Source organism: Anomaloglossus baeobatrachus, chromosome 8 (genome assembly GCF_048569485.1).
Source record: "Anomaloglossus baeobatrachus isolate aAnoBae1 chromosome 8, aAnoBae1.hap1, whole genome shotgun sequence".
NCBI lineage: Eukaryota > Metazoa > Chordata > Amphibia > Anura > Aromobatidae > Anomaloglossus > Anomaloglossus baeobatrachus.
Genome location: NC_134360.1, coordinates 133268204 through 133283241, shown reverse-complemented (window position 1 = coordinate 133283241; position 15038 = coordinate 133268204). Strand labels below are relative to the sequence as shown.

At 47.7% G+C, this 15038-nt stretch overlaps 1 protein-coding gene across 1 annotated transcript in view; it reads right to left on the bottom strand.

Moving 5' to 3' along the window:
* TPR (translocated promoter region, nuclear basket protein) overlaps nt 1–15038 on the bottom strand; it is a 481409-nt gene that overhangs the window by 334247 nt on the left and 132124 nt on the right. The window lies entirely within an intron of this gene.

The window sequence follows — 15038 nt, the reverse complement described above, 5'->3', positions numbered from 1 at the left end:
ACCGGAACAACCGGAGACTCTGTCCACGACAACAGCCGGTGATAACACACGGAACAAGAAAATTTCCAACAGGCAACAGGAAAGGAGCTGGGTCTCCCAATACGGAACTATAAGAAAAAGAATTTACGGTAAGTAACAAAATTCTCTTTTTCTTTATCGTTTCTTTGGGAGACCCAGACCATGGGACGTTCCAAAGCGGTCCCTGGGTGGGAATAAACAGAAAAAACTAAGAAGTAGGCGGAGCCTAACTTCACAAGTGGGCGACAGCCGCCTGAAGGATGCGTCTGCCCAAGCTCGCATCTGCCGAAGCATGAGCATGCACTTGGTAGTGCTTCGAGAAGGTATGCAGGCTAGTCCAAGTGGCAGCCTGACAGACTTGTTGACCTGTAGCCTGGTGCCTAAAAGCCCAAGAGGCACCAACAGCTCTGGTCGAGTGTGCTTTGATCCCCGGCGGGGGAGGCACCTGAGTACTCTGGTAGGCGTCCGAAATGGTCGATCTAATCCAACGGGCCAAGGTCGGCTTAGAAGCGCAGAGAGACCCTTGCGCCGCCCTGTGGTTAGCACAAAAAGAGAGGTGCACCGCCTAAGGGCAGCGGTGCGAGCCACATAAATCCGGAGAGCACGCACCAGATCTAGAGTATGCAGCGCTTTCTCAAAGCGATGAACAGGGGCCGGACAGAAGGAAAGTAGGGTAATGTCCTGGTTAAGGTGGAAATGAGAGACCACCTTAGGAAGAAAGTCCGGAGTCGGACGGAGAACCACCTTGTCTTGATGAAAAACCAAAAAAGGCGACTCCGAGGAGAGCGCAGCCAAATCAGAGACTCTCCTGAGGGAAGTTATGGCCACCAGAAAGGCCACCTTTTGAGAAAGACGATACAAACAAACCTCCCTAAGAGGCTCAAAGGGGGGTTTCTGCAATACCGTGAGGACCAAGTTAAGGTCCCAAGGATCCAAAGGCCGCCGATAAGGCGGAATGATGTGAGACGCACCTTGCATGAAGGTGCGGATCTGAGCCTGCCGGGCGAGACGCCGCTGGAACAGCACTCATAGAGCTGAGACTTGTCCCTTGAGAGAGTTGAGGGACAGTCCTAGCTGCAGACCGGACTGTAGAAAAGACAGAAGGGTCGGCAACGAGAATGGCCAAGGAGAATGGCCGGAAGAGCGACACCAGGACAGGAAAATTTTCCAAGTCCTGTGATAGATCTTGACGGAGGAAGACTTACGGGCCCGAGTCATAGTGGAGATGACTTCAGGAGGAATACCAGAAGCCGTCAAAATCCAGGACTCAAGAGCCATGCCGTCAATTTGAGTGCCGCAGAATTCGGGCGGAAAAACGGACCTTGCGAGAGCAGGTCTGGACGGTCCGGAAGATGCCACGGCATCTCTATGGACAGATGGAGCAGGTCTGGATACCAAGGTCGCTTGGGCCAGTCCGGTGCAATGAGGATGACTCGACGGCCCTCCATTCTGATCTTGCGCAGGACTCTGGGCAAGAGAGCTAGAGGGGGAAACACGTAGGACAGACGAAACTGGGACCAGTCTTGAACCAGAGCGTCCGCGGCGAAGGCCTGAGGATCGTGGGAGCGAGCCACGTAAACAGGAACTTTGTTGTTGTGACGGGATGCCATTAGGTCCACGTCCGGAGTGCCCCACTTGCGGCAGATTGACTGAAACACTGCCGGGTGCAGGGACCACTCGCCACCATCCACGGATTGACGGCTGAGATAATCTGCCTCCCAGTTTTCTACGCCAGGGACGCGGACTGCGGATATGGTGGACTTGGAGTCCTCCGCCCATTGAAGAATGCGTTGGACCTCCAACATTGCCAGGCGGCTGCGTGTCCCGCCTTGGTGATTGATGTAGGCAACCGCTGTCGCGTTGTCTGACTGGACTCGAATGTGCCTGCCCGCCAACAGGTGGTGAAAAGCTAGGAGAGCTAGAAGCACAGGTCTGGTTTCCAGCACATTGATTAAAAGGGCTGACTCGGACGGAGTCCAAGTGCCCTGCGCTCTGTGGTGGAGATGTACCGCTCCCCAGCTGGATAGGACGGAGCCAGGAAGGAGTGCCTTTGGGACAGGGAGAGGGGTCGAAGCCACCACTGAAGAGAGCTCCTGGTCCGTGGCGACAGAGCCACTAACCTCTGTAAGGAGGAAGGCCGCTTGTCCCAACAGCGGAGAATGTCCAGCTGCAGAGGACGCAGATGGAACTGGGCAAAGGGAACCGCCTCCATGGAAGCCACCATTTGACCCAGCACCTGCATCAGGCGCCTGAGGGAATAACAGCGGGGCCTCAGGAGAGAGCGCACCGCTAGCCGGAGAGACTGCTGTTTGATTAAGGGCAACTTCACAAGTGCCGGCAAAGTCTCGAACTGCATCCCTAGGTACGTGAGACTCTGGGTCGGAGTCAGAGTGGATTTGGGAAGATTGACAATCCACCCGAATTGGGCTAGGGTGGCGAGAGTGAGCGAAACACTCCGCTGACAGTCTGCGCTGGATGGACCCTTGACCAGAAGGTCGTCCAGATAGGGAAGCACTGCTAACCCCTGGAGGTGCAGGAACGCAATCACTGCCGCCATGACCTTGGTGAATACCCGAGGGGCCGTGGCTAACCCGAAGGGGAGAGCCACGAATTGGAAATGATCCTCTCCTATCGCAAAACGTAACCAACGCTGATGTGACACTGCGATTGGCACATGTAGATAGGCATCTCTGATGTCGATGGACACCAGGAACTCCCCTTGGGTCATAGAGGCAATGACTGATCGCAGAGACTCCATGCGAAAATGCCGCACCCGGACATGCTTGTTGAGAAGCTTGAGATCCAGGATGGGCCGGAAGGTACCGTCCTTTTTTGGAACTAGGAAGAGATTTGAGTAAAAACCTCTGAACCGTTCCTGAGCGGGAACTGGGACAATCACTCCGTTTGCCTGCAAGGCTGCCACGGCCTGTGAGAAGGCGGCGGCCTTGGAGCAGGGGGGAGTTGAGAGAAAAAAATCTGTTTGGAGGGCTGGAAGAGAATTCTATCCTGTAGCCGTGAGATATGATGTCTCTCACCCACTGATCGGAGACTTGCTTTAACCAAACGTCGCCAAAGTGGGAGAGCCTGCCACCGACTAAGGACGTGGCTGGAGCGGGCCGAGAGTCATGAGGAAGCTGCCTTAGTGGCAGAACCTCCTGCGGTCTTCTGCGGACGCGCTTTTGGGCGCCAGTTGGATTTCTGATCCTTGGCTGAGTTAGCGGACGAGGCGGAAGGCTTAGAGGATGACCAGTTGGAGGAACGAAAGGAACGAAACCTCGATTGATTCCTACCCTGGGCGGGTTTCCTGGTCTTGGTTTGTGGCATGGAAGTACTCTTCCCGCCAGTAGCTTCTTTAATGATTTCATCCAGCTGTTCACCAAACAGTCGTGAACCAGCAAAAGGGAGCCCAGCAAGAAACTTCTTGGAAGAAGCATCTGCCTTCCACTCTCGAAGCCACAAAATCCTGCGGATAACAAGAGAATTAGCTGAAGCCACCGCAGTGCGGTGAGCAGCCTCTAGCATGGCAGACATGGCATAAGATGAAAAAGCTGAAGCCTGAGCAGTTAAGGTAACCATCTCAGGCATAGATTCCTTGGTGAGGGAATGCATCTCCTCTAGAGAAGCAGAGATGGCTTTGAGAGCCCACACTGCTGCAAAAGTCGGAGAAAACGCGGCCCCCGCAGCTTCATACACAGATTTGGCCAGAAGGTCAATCTGACGGTCAGTGGAATCCTTAAGAGAGGTGCCGTCAGCCACCGACACAACGGTCCGGGCTGAGAGCCTAGACACCGGAGGGTCTACCTTTGGGGAGTGAAACCACTCCTTGACCACCTCAGGTGGAAATGGAAACCGGTCATCAGAACCACGCTTTGGAAAGCGTTTGTCAGGGCAGGCCCTGGGTTTGGTCACAGCGGTCTGAAAACTGGAGTGGTTAAAGAACACACTCTTCACTCTCTTAGGCGAGGTAAACTGATGTTTTTCTGCCAAAGAGAGTTGCTCCTCTGACACTGGCGGATTGAGATCCAGCACAGAATTAATAGAAGCAATCAAATCACTAAGATCTGAGTCACCCTCAGAGAAATCAATGGGATACATAGCCTCCGAGCCCCCAGTGAGGGCATCCTCCTCATCTTGAGAGTCAGCTCTTGAGACAGAGCCGTGGGATGGGGAGGGGGAGGAAACCCTGCGCCTTCTCTTAGAAGGACGGGGTCTGGGATCAGATGATGAATCCTCCGTGAGCTCTGATGGACGGAGGTCAGAGGATAGGAGTCCTCTGTCAAGAGTATTAGAGGCACCCTGTGAAGGGGGCTGATGCATATTCATCAAAGTCCTGGACAAAAGTCCCATGGACTCAGCAAATGACTGGGATATGGACCTAGAAAAGGACTCTACCCAGGCCGGGGGTTCAGTCACAGGTGCAGCAGCAGCCTGAGAGACCACTAGGGGTGAGACTCCAGGCTGTGGCACCGCCAAGTTAGAGCAACCATCACAGTGTGGATAAATGCTCGGCTCAGGCAGCAGGAGCTTACATGCAGTGCATGCAGAATAAAGCTTTGGAGCCTTGCTCCTTGTGTGAGACATGCTGCTGGAGTGGGGGCTTTGCAGAGAATGAACCCCAGGGAGAATATACAGAGGTCCACAACCGGAGACCGGCTGTGGCTTACCAGACCGCTGAGCGCGGTGTTGTGTGCCCTCCAGATCCCGAAGCCCGGTCCCCCAGTGCGCAGCACCATAGCAGAGATGCAGAATGCAGGATCTCCCAGAGCAGAGTGAACTCTGCCTGAGAAATGGCAACCGGAGCGAAGAGAGGGGGCGGGACTAGGGGCGTTCCTATAAAAGAGCGGGAACTGGAGGGCTATAGAGACCTGCAGGGAAGGAGGGACGCCCCAGAAGTGGGGAGTGTCCCTCCCCTGTGTAGAACGGCCGCCGGGAGGAGCCGAACCTGTCCCTCTGCATGAGTGACATGCGAGGGCAGGAAAACGAAACTAGGCCTCCGTCGAAGCCGGGGCCTAAATTTAAGCAGCGAGGCCGACAAGCAGGCACCATCGGCGCGGTTCTCAGGCAAAAGCTGGAGCACCCGCCGGAAAAGTTAAAAACAATCACATACAGCATACTCTCCCCTTACAATAAAGAACCGGGACCCCCAACATAGACGTCTCAGGTACTTAGCTGCTGAGACGCAGGGCCATGTCCCTGGGGATGAGTGCTCCGGTCCAACAGAATCCTCAAGGGGCTGTGGATGGAGACCGGACTCCTGCCAGGCATGGAGACCGTGCTGGCTCCCACTTCAAGCCAGAGCCCAGAAGGGATGGTGAAGGAGCGCGGCATGTAAGGCTTCAGCCTTGTAAATCAACCTTAACAACACCGCCGACACAGTGGGGTGAGAAGGGACATGCCGGGAGTCCAGACATGGACCCGCTTTTCTTCAAACTCTTTCCAAAAGTCAAACAAATCAGATGAGAATGCATGTGTGGATGTATGCCTCCTGACACAAAGCAATAAACTGGCTAGGACCGGCTACCAGGGGGTGTATAAGCTCAGAGGGAGGAGCTACACTTTTAAGTGTAGTACTTTGTGTGTCCTCCGGAGGCAGAAGCTAAACACCCATGGTCTGGGTCTCCCAAAGGAACGATAAAGAAAATTCTTGCTGCAGTAGTCTGCAGAGATGTGCCTCCTATAGATACTAAGCTAAAACTGAAGTAGCCTGGCTGGGCCAGGGGGTGTATACTGCAGGGGAGGAGCTAACATCCTTGCATCTACTTCGTGTCCTCCTATGGATAAGCAGCATAACACCCATGGTCCTGTGTCCCCCAATGAGGCATCAGAGGAAAAAAAAAAATATATAAAAAAAAAAAAACAACAGTCTTGCCACATATGGGGCTTATTTTTTGCGGGACGAGTTGTACTTTTGAATTAAACCATTAGTTTTACCATATAGTGTACTGGAAAACAGGGAAAAAAATTCCAAGTGCGGTGACATTGCAAAAGAAGTGCAACTGCAAGATTGTTTTTTTGGTCTTTAATTCAGTGTTTACTATATGGTAAAACTAGAATACCGCGCCAAACCACAGAAGTCCAGGTGGAGATAGTAAAACTCTTTTCTTTATTTTCACAGGTCTTTTCACAGGTCTACGCGTTTCAAGGACATATCCGTCCTCTTCCTCAGGACAAATGTGCAGAGAATACTATAGTATTATCCTATAGTATTCTCTGCACATTTGTCCTGAGGAAGAGGACGGATATGTCCTTGAAACGCGTAGACCTGTGAAAAGACCTGTGAAAATAAAGAAAAGAGTTTTACTATCTCCACCTGGACTTCTGTGGTTTGGCGCGGTATTCTAATCCTGCATTTCCCCTGCTGATTTAAACCACTCCTGCTGCGGGTCCGCTGCCGTCCACGTTATCTACATGCTTTCAAAGGAGTAGTGACTATCACAACCCTACCAGGTGAGTGCTTCTCCTGACATTCACCACCCTTTGTCTACCGGGTAAGACCCTATTGCGCCTTATCTTTCCACAGCTTTGCCGTGCCTATATGGTAAAACTGATATGTCGGTGTGATGGCTCAGGTCAGTATAGGTTCATAGACACCAAACATGAATGGGTTTACTTTTATCTAAGAGGTAAAAAAAAAAAAAAATTAAGAAACTGTCCAAAATAAGTTGCACTTTTAGCGCCATTTTCCACGATTTGTAACGTTGTCACTTTTCGGGATCTGGGGCTCAGTGTTGGCTTATGTTTGGAGCTGGCATTTTTAATTACACCATTTTAGTGTAGATGCAATGGTTTGATCTTCATTTAATGCAATGTTGCAGCGACCAGAAAAACAATTTTGACATTTGGAATTTTTTTTACATTACACCATGTCCATGTACCGATCAGATTAATTACGTTTATATTGTGATAGGGGATTTCAGAGAGCAGTGATACTAAATACGTATATTAATTTTCTTTATGGTTTCATTTTCCAAAACGTTTTTTATTGATTTTTCAAATTTGTAAAAACATGACAAGTATCATTGCAAAAGAAGAACATTCGTCTGACAAAATGTGACATAGAGGTGGGTGATACCCCAATTTGGAGTTCCATGTTGCTGTTCGATTTAAGATAGTATACAGTAACATTAAACCAAAACATAGGTAATGAAATATAATATAACATATGCAATACAATTCGTTAAATCTCTGTGTCGTCCCTGAATGATTTCAATTTTGCTAGCGTGTCTTGGTATTCCCAACCGTCTCGTCTCCCCCTCCCGCCAGAGCCCCCTCCTAGGTGATTCTCAGTTTACCCAGGCTGTCCTGGATATCGCTCAGGATATACCACTCCGAGTGAACAAAAGGTGCCATCAGGTTAATTATTTTTCCCTGTGTGAATTGGCTTTCAATAAAATGTCTCCATCTCACAAAAAACTTGGCTGTCAACCCATCTTTATCCCTCTCCGCTTCTAGTTTTTCCCACTTCAGAAGGTTGTGTAGTTCGCCCACAACCTCCTTTATGGATGGGCCCTCCCTTTGAATCCAGTGTTTTAAGATGCAACGCTTAGCTATCATGGCTATGTCATGCATTATTGCGTATTTCCTCTTTTCCTGCGTGCTCGGTCCTCCTCCTACTCCTCCCTCAAAGGAGTGGAAAATCCACACCATTAAGTCTAGTTTGCTGAAAATTCCCCATGTTGACTGGGCAAATAGTCTGACTTGGTTCCAGAACCTAGCGATTGTCTCACATTCCCATAGCCCATGCAGCATATCCGTTTTTTCTTTTTGACACTTAGGACACCACCTATCCCTACCTGGTATGTTGAAACCTATAATGGCCCTATGTAGAATTCTGAATTGAGTGTCTCTCCATCTCTCATTGGTAATATGTTTCCGCACTTGTACCCATCCTCTCAGTATATCATCCACCACTTCTTCCCTTCCCAATTGTTTCCCCCACGCTTTTAAAGTCCGACTATCCTCCCGAGAGATAAGCACCCCCCTTAGCGATCGATAAATTTTAGAGACAATTATACTTGTTACATCACATTCCAGTAACTCATCAATCGAACTTCTGTTCAGCTCTCTTCCAACCACACCCAGGTCTCCTATTATTCCATGTTTCAATTGTTCATACTGGATGACATGTGAGCTATTAAGGTTGTACTTATCCAGCACTTCCCGACCTGTCATCCACCTCCTGTCCTCCACATTCATAACATCTATCATTCTCCTGACTCCCCTCTCTTTCCATCTAGTAAATAGCTTGTTTTCTCGTCCCAGGGGAAAATTTGGGAATGCCCAGGGGTTCAAGTACTTGGACACTTTCCATGAGAGCCCCAGTTTTTTCCTTACCGACTTCCATGTTAGCATGGTGTCTCGGAATATAATTGAGTTCCTTATGTGCCCTTCAACCCTGGATAGTGGGGAGTGCAGAATGGACGTCAGATCCCACGGTGACGCATATTTAGTTTCCATCGCATGATCTGAGTGCCTACTCGTTCCTCTCACCCAATCAATTACATGCCTCATGATACATACAAGATTATACCCTTGGACATCTGGAAAGTTTAGACCTCCCTCCTCTGCTGACTTCATCAGCGTACGCAGCTTTATTCTGGGTTTCCTTCCCCTCCACAGAAATTCTGTATACGCGGAGTTGAGCTTATTCACATCCTTTAGTTTTAGCAATAGCGGGATTGTCTGGAAGGGATACAGCAGCCTAGGAAAGCTCATCATTTTTATCAGGTGACATCTTGCCAGTAATGGAAGTGGCAGACCTTTCCATCCCTTTAATTGAACTATAATTTTCCTGATTAGCGGTCCATAATTCAAGTTATAGATTGTTTCCACCGATCTTCCTATATGCACTCCCAGGTATTTAATTGAAGATTGTGCTATAGGAATTCCACATAGACAGCCATCCCTTATTTGTCCCCCCATTGTCCCATGATGCCCCTTTAGGAACATGATCTCGCATTTTTTTTTGTTCAGTTTGAAACCGGAGAATGAGCCAAATTTTTCAATCAAGGCAAGAGTCTGTGGCAAATCCGCACCGGGGTCCCCCATATAAAGTATGATGTCATCAGCAAAAAGCGCTGTCTTTACTTCTGAACCCCTTATCTTGATTCCTTTAAAGCTATTTTGTCCCTGTAGTATTCTTGACAACGGCTCGATTGCCAGGTTGAATAAAAGAGGAGATAATGGGCAGCCCTGTCTTGTTCCCTTCATCAAAGGGAACACGTCTGATAGAAAGCCCGGAGTGTGAACCCTAGCTCCCGAGTTGGCATAAAGGTTTCTAATGTAAAGTCTCATCTTGCCTACAATCCCTATGGCCTCCATTACCCTGTCTAACCACCCCCAATTTACATTATCAAACGCTTTTTCTGCGTCAAGTGTAACTAGGGCAGGTCTAGCCCCTCCCTCAGTGAGACCCAGTCTAACCGCGTCTACCACTAGAATTGTCTTTCGAATATTGGTAACGGCATTTCTCCCCTTAATAAACCCCACCTGGTGATTCGTAATGATCCTAGGTAAGATCTCGGCCAGTCTATTAGCCATGATCTTGGACATAATTTTTAAATCCTGATTTATGAGCGATATAGGTCTATAACTAGAGGGATCATCCAGGTCCTTGGTTCCCTTGGGGAGTAATTTAATATATGCTATGTTGGAATTTTTGGGTATTTCCGCCCCTCCCAGGAAAGCATTAAAGACTGAGGTTAGATCCGGCGAGATCAGATCCTTCAGAGCCTTATAGAATTCACTATTGAAACCGTCAGGTCCCGGTGCCTTGTTGGTGTTAAGCTCCCCAATTGTTCTCGTCACCTCCTCTACTGTGATATCTGCGTTTAAGGCACTCAAATCTTCCTCCGTCAAGCTAGGCATTTGGGCTTGTCTTAGCCACTCTGCCTCATCAGTCATGTCGTTATTCCCTGACCCATATAGTTTTCTATAGTAATCTCCCAACAGTTTATTAATGTCCTTAGGATCCGTAGTCACCTCTCCCCCCTTTGTTTTCAGTTTAGAGATCACTGTCATCTTTCTGCTGCCCCTTGCCAGATTGGCCAACATCCTTCCCGCCTTGTTGCCAAACCTATGTAAGTCAACCTCCTTGTGCGACCAGAATAGTTGTTCCTTTTTTTTGGCCCATTCGTCAAATCCCTCTTTTGCCTCCAACCATCTGCCTTTTGTCATGGGAGATCTATTTGTCACATAATTTGTATATGCTACCCGTACTGCTTCACTATGGAAATTATAATTCTCATTGGTTTTCCGTTTGATCATGGCTGCGTACCCCACCAGACGGCCCCTTAGGACCGCTTTTGCCGTTTCCCAAAATATCACTGGGGACTCTCTATGTTCCTTATTGTCCTCTGCGAATTCTCCCCACCACTCCTGTAGCACCTTGTGGAAATTATCTTGCCTGAGAAGGAACGATGGGAATCTCCATATGATATCTGTACCTCTCCTGAATTTCTCTCTAATGCCCAATCTCACCGGACTATGATCAGAGATCACCATATTCTCTATCACACAATCTTGCGTTCCACTCAGTAAGTCTTGCGAGATCCAGAACTGATCAATACGTGACCAGCTATCATGAGGGTGAGAGAAGTGTGTATACTCTCTGTCATGTGGGTGAGTTAGTCTCCAGATGTCTTTCAGTCCTACGTCTTCTAATGTTACATCCCTATTGTCTAAACTCCTGCCCACATTAGCTGTCCCCTCCTCGCCCCTCCTCCTATCTTCAGCTGAGTCTGGGACAGTGTTAAAATCGCCTCCCACTATAATGTTAGCCTCCCCATCTGCTAATATGGTGGCCTTTATGTCATCATGAAATGCGATTTGTTGTGAATTTGGGCCATAGACATTATAAATACTGAGTTTACCCGCTGGACTAACGATTGTTAAGTGCTGCCACCTTCCATGGTCGTCTGCCTCATGTGCCACTACCTCATGACTGAATTGTTTATTTATTAGAATCATAGTGCCCGCTTTTCTACCTTGTGCCGCTGCCCCGTAAACGGTGCCCACCCAATGTTTCTTCATGCGGAAAAAGTCCTCCCCCCCCAAGTGGGTTTCCTGTAATAAGGCAATGTCTGTCTTTAGTCTTTTCAGATGTCTCAATATCATTGCTCGTTTGTTAGGTGATCTCAGCCCTTTAACATTCCACGTAGTTATCTGTATCATGTTAACCTGTGTATTCTGCTTTTACTACTCCCTCCCCTATGGGCCCCTGCATCAAGGAAGACGAGATGTTCGACACTAGAATCACAGTTGGTACCACAAAATCGACACTCCCTTTCCCCACCTTGCAAATATAACAAATACAACAAAAAGCATGTAACTGTAAAACATATTTTCCCTTCCGAGAAATCCACGGCGTTTCCCGCCACGTTGGTGAGCTCCCCTATTCCTAGCCAAAATATGTAGCTCCCTAATCACCCCCCAAAAAATATATGTTCTATCCCCGGACTAACTTGAATAAGCCTTTGAAAATTATGCAAAAATTAGCACAGTATGTCAAAACCTCAGCAAGATTCTCCAGTCCTACTTATCTCTGACTCCAGGTAGCCATCAGTCCGCCCAGAACAGGCCCACTTCATTTGAATTTGGATGATGTTCCTGGACAAAGGAGAAAAAGAAAAAAAGAAAAAAAAAAGACCAAGGGGAGAGAAGATGGAGAAAGAAAGGAGAAGAACAAAAAAAAAAAAAAAAAAAAAAAAAAAAAAAAAAAAAAAGAGGGGGGGAAGAGGACCCAGACTTTGGGATGTTTTCCTCTCTTTTCTCCCTTCCCCCTCCTCCTCTCACCTCCCCAACCCTCTCTCCGTAATGCATCCTCCTCAACGCCTCTCCCTGTTTGGGAAGAGAGAAAAAAAAAAAAAAAAAACAGGCAAAAAAAGGAAAAACAATGAGCGAGTTCCAGTTCAGGTATCATGGTTTCTCTCCAAGGGTTGGTTCCTGTGTTCCAGGCGAGAATTATGCTGTCGACCCGGGCTTGGCCTCCTTTCCTCCCTGGTCTCGACTTGCTTTTGTCCCCCAAGACGTCCCACATCTCTTCCTGAGCTTGTGGGGGATCCTCTTCTATTATTCCCTTCTCCACTAGCTCCTTTTTCTTGCCTTTCTGACCTAGTCTTGTTGAGCTCTGCCATGAGAATGTTTTCTGCTTCTTTGTAGTCCTTGTAGTATACAAACGAGCCATTGGGGTTTCTAACTTTCAGTGTAGCAGGGTATAATAGCTGGCACTTTACTTTTTTGTTGTACAGAAATGAGCAAATTTTGGTAAATTCTTTTCTCCTTCTGGATACTTCCGCTGAATAATCCCCAAAAATTAGCAGTCTGTTGCCTTGATATTGTAGTGGACGCTTTCGTTCTCTAAAGGCCCTCAATATTTCCTCCTTATGCTTATAATCAAGGTACTTGACAATCACCTGCCTGGCTCTTATCGGGGTATTCTTGTTTGAGTTTTGGCCCTCTCCCTTATTCGCCTCCTGGTGTCTCAGTGGACCCACTCTGTGGGCTCTTTCAACTCTGAATTTCGCCTTTATGCCCAGGGCCTGCGGTAGCTCCAACTCGCATATATTATCCAACCGTCCAATCGACACAGACTCTGGCAACCCGACTATACGTAAGTTGTTTCGTCTCGATCTGTTTTCCAAATCGTCCGCTTTATCCTTCAAGTATTCATTAGATTTTGCTAGAGCTGCTATTTGTGCTTGCATAGCCAGTATTGTCTCCTCGGAGTCAGATATTCTCTGCTCTGATTCTGCCAGTCTAGAGGCATGGGCATTTATCTGTTTTTGCATATTAGCTAATGATGTTTGTATGGCTGCCTCAATAGCCACTTTAACCTCTTTTGACAAGTGTGATGTCACTTCTTCAGCCAGTTTTTTATAGTCCACATTAAGCTTTTGTGTGTACTTGTCTTGGCCTGCAGGTGGTGCTGTTTTCTTAGTTCTCTTTGTCTGGACTGGGCCACCACCTCCATCCCCCAATAGCTTGCAGGCTTGTGATGTTGGTGTAGTAGGCTGCTTTTTGTTTCCTTTGGAAGGGGTACTATGAATTCTTGCATTTGACTTCCTGTGAGTCTGAGTGGGATTAATCTCCCTGTGCTGTTTGTCAGTTTCATCCTCCAACACTGCTGTGTCTCTGAGCTGCCCTGCTTTGCCTGCATCTTCTCTCCCCTCTGCCTCCATATCTCCTTCATCCTCCCATTGCGATCCACCATCATCAGTCCCCTGCATCCACCTCTCTCCTGCTGTGTCCTCCTCGCTCATATCTTCCTTATCTCCTGTCTCCTCGCTCATATCTCCCTTATCTCTCCCCTTCCAGCTCTGTGTTTGCTTTTCTGTGTCTCTCACCATGCGTTCAGGCTCCTCCCCCATCAGGCTCGGTGCCATTATCTTATCTTCTCCTCTGTCCATATCAAAGCTTCTCCAGGCTGATTCACCGCTCCCAGAGCTTCTCAGGAGGTACCGTTCCATAGCTGTCTGCTTTAGGTAACCTCCTGTGCTGCTCTCTGTTTGGTGGCTCGTCCGGGGGGTCTGTTTTTAGTCGGTTTCTGTGAGGGGTGGCAGGAGCTTCTCCCCTAAGCTGCCACCTCAGCCAGGACAGGAACAGGAAGTCGGTTTCATTTTCAACAGGCCGACTAGAGAGTGCTTTGAACTTTTAGCTTTTTAATGTTTTTATGTTTTTTTTAGAACCTTAGTTTTTATTTATTTTACTAGTTTCCCTAGGTGACTTTATCAATCAGCAGTCTGGTCACTGCTGCATTTCTGCTGATCAGAGCTCTGTCGGCACTTAGAGGAATGACATCATGATAGCGATGTAATCACATAATCTCTTGCTACCATGACAACAATCGGCTCCCCATGATCACGTCGTCATCCACCCGCGCCTGTCAACCCCACGTCTGCTGATCAAAATCAGCAAATAAATGCAGGCATCAGACAAGGCTCACAGCAGCGGCTGGCAGTGATTACCGTAATAAGACCAATGACGTACCACTAGGTCATTGGTTGTGAAGGGGTTAAAAGGGTTCTGCAAAATTTCAATACTGATAACCAAATAGATTAGATTAGTGGGGTTCCAATATTTGAGACAATCACCAAGTAGCCGCTCTCAGCAACCAGGTGTAAACAATAAAAGGAATAGGATCAGCATGCTCCATTCACTAGAAGAGGAGCCAAGCTGCAGTGCTTGGCACTGTTCACTACACATTCACAAAACTGTGCTGTTCTGGCCTAGTTCACTCCACATCTGACCAGTACGGCAGCTGAAAACACCTTTTCAGTGGAGCTTCTAGGTGTTATTCCTCCTCCGATGGGTCATAAAATACCAGACAACCCCTTTCATAGTATCCAGAGTTAAAGAGGCCTCCATTACTTCCATAGGCACCCTTAATACATAAGGACAGAGGTTTCTGGAGCTTGGTACTAAATGGCCCATCATTATCACACTGGTAGAGTTCAAACTTCTGATATATCAACCCATGAGTTTATTGAATGGGCCCATTCATTATATACGGCGCAGCTTAGACACAATTATGCTGATCAATGGCATTGCCTGGAGCTAATAAGCCATTAATTTAAAGGGGACTTGTTACCAGATCAAAACTAGCCGGATTATGCACAAATTTTTTTTCTCACTGCTACCATGTCCTCTAATATCAAACATTAAAGTCCCAGAAACCTGCTTTAAAATAAATAGAAATTTAGCCAAAGTGGCATATAGGGAGTTTGTTTTGTCTTATACAGGAGGTCTCTGCCCAATAATAGATATTACATAAATCTGCCTATCATGGGGTGCAGGTCATGTCAGGCATTCTCCCCCCAACACATATCTCCTGATGAAAAAGCAACGAAACGTGAGTTGGGGAGGAGGGGAGATCGCCGAAACTGGCGGCCATATATGCAAGTGCAAAGCCATATATTTCAAAATGTATAAGCTACCGCTTTATTACGGTTAACTATCCCATATACGTACCTATTTATAAGGTTGGTTATCTTCGGAACTAAACATAACATAATAAATTATAT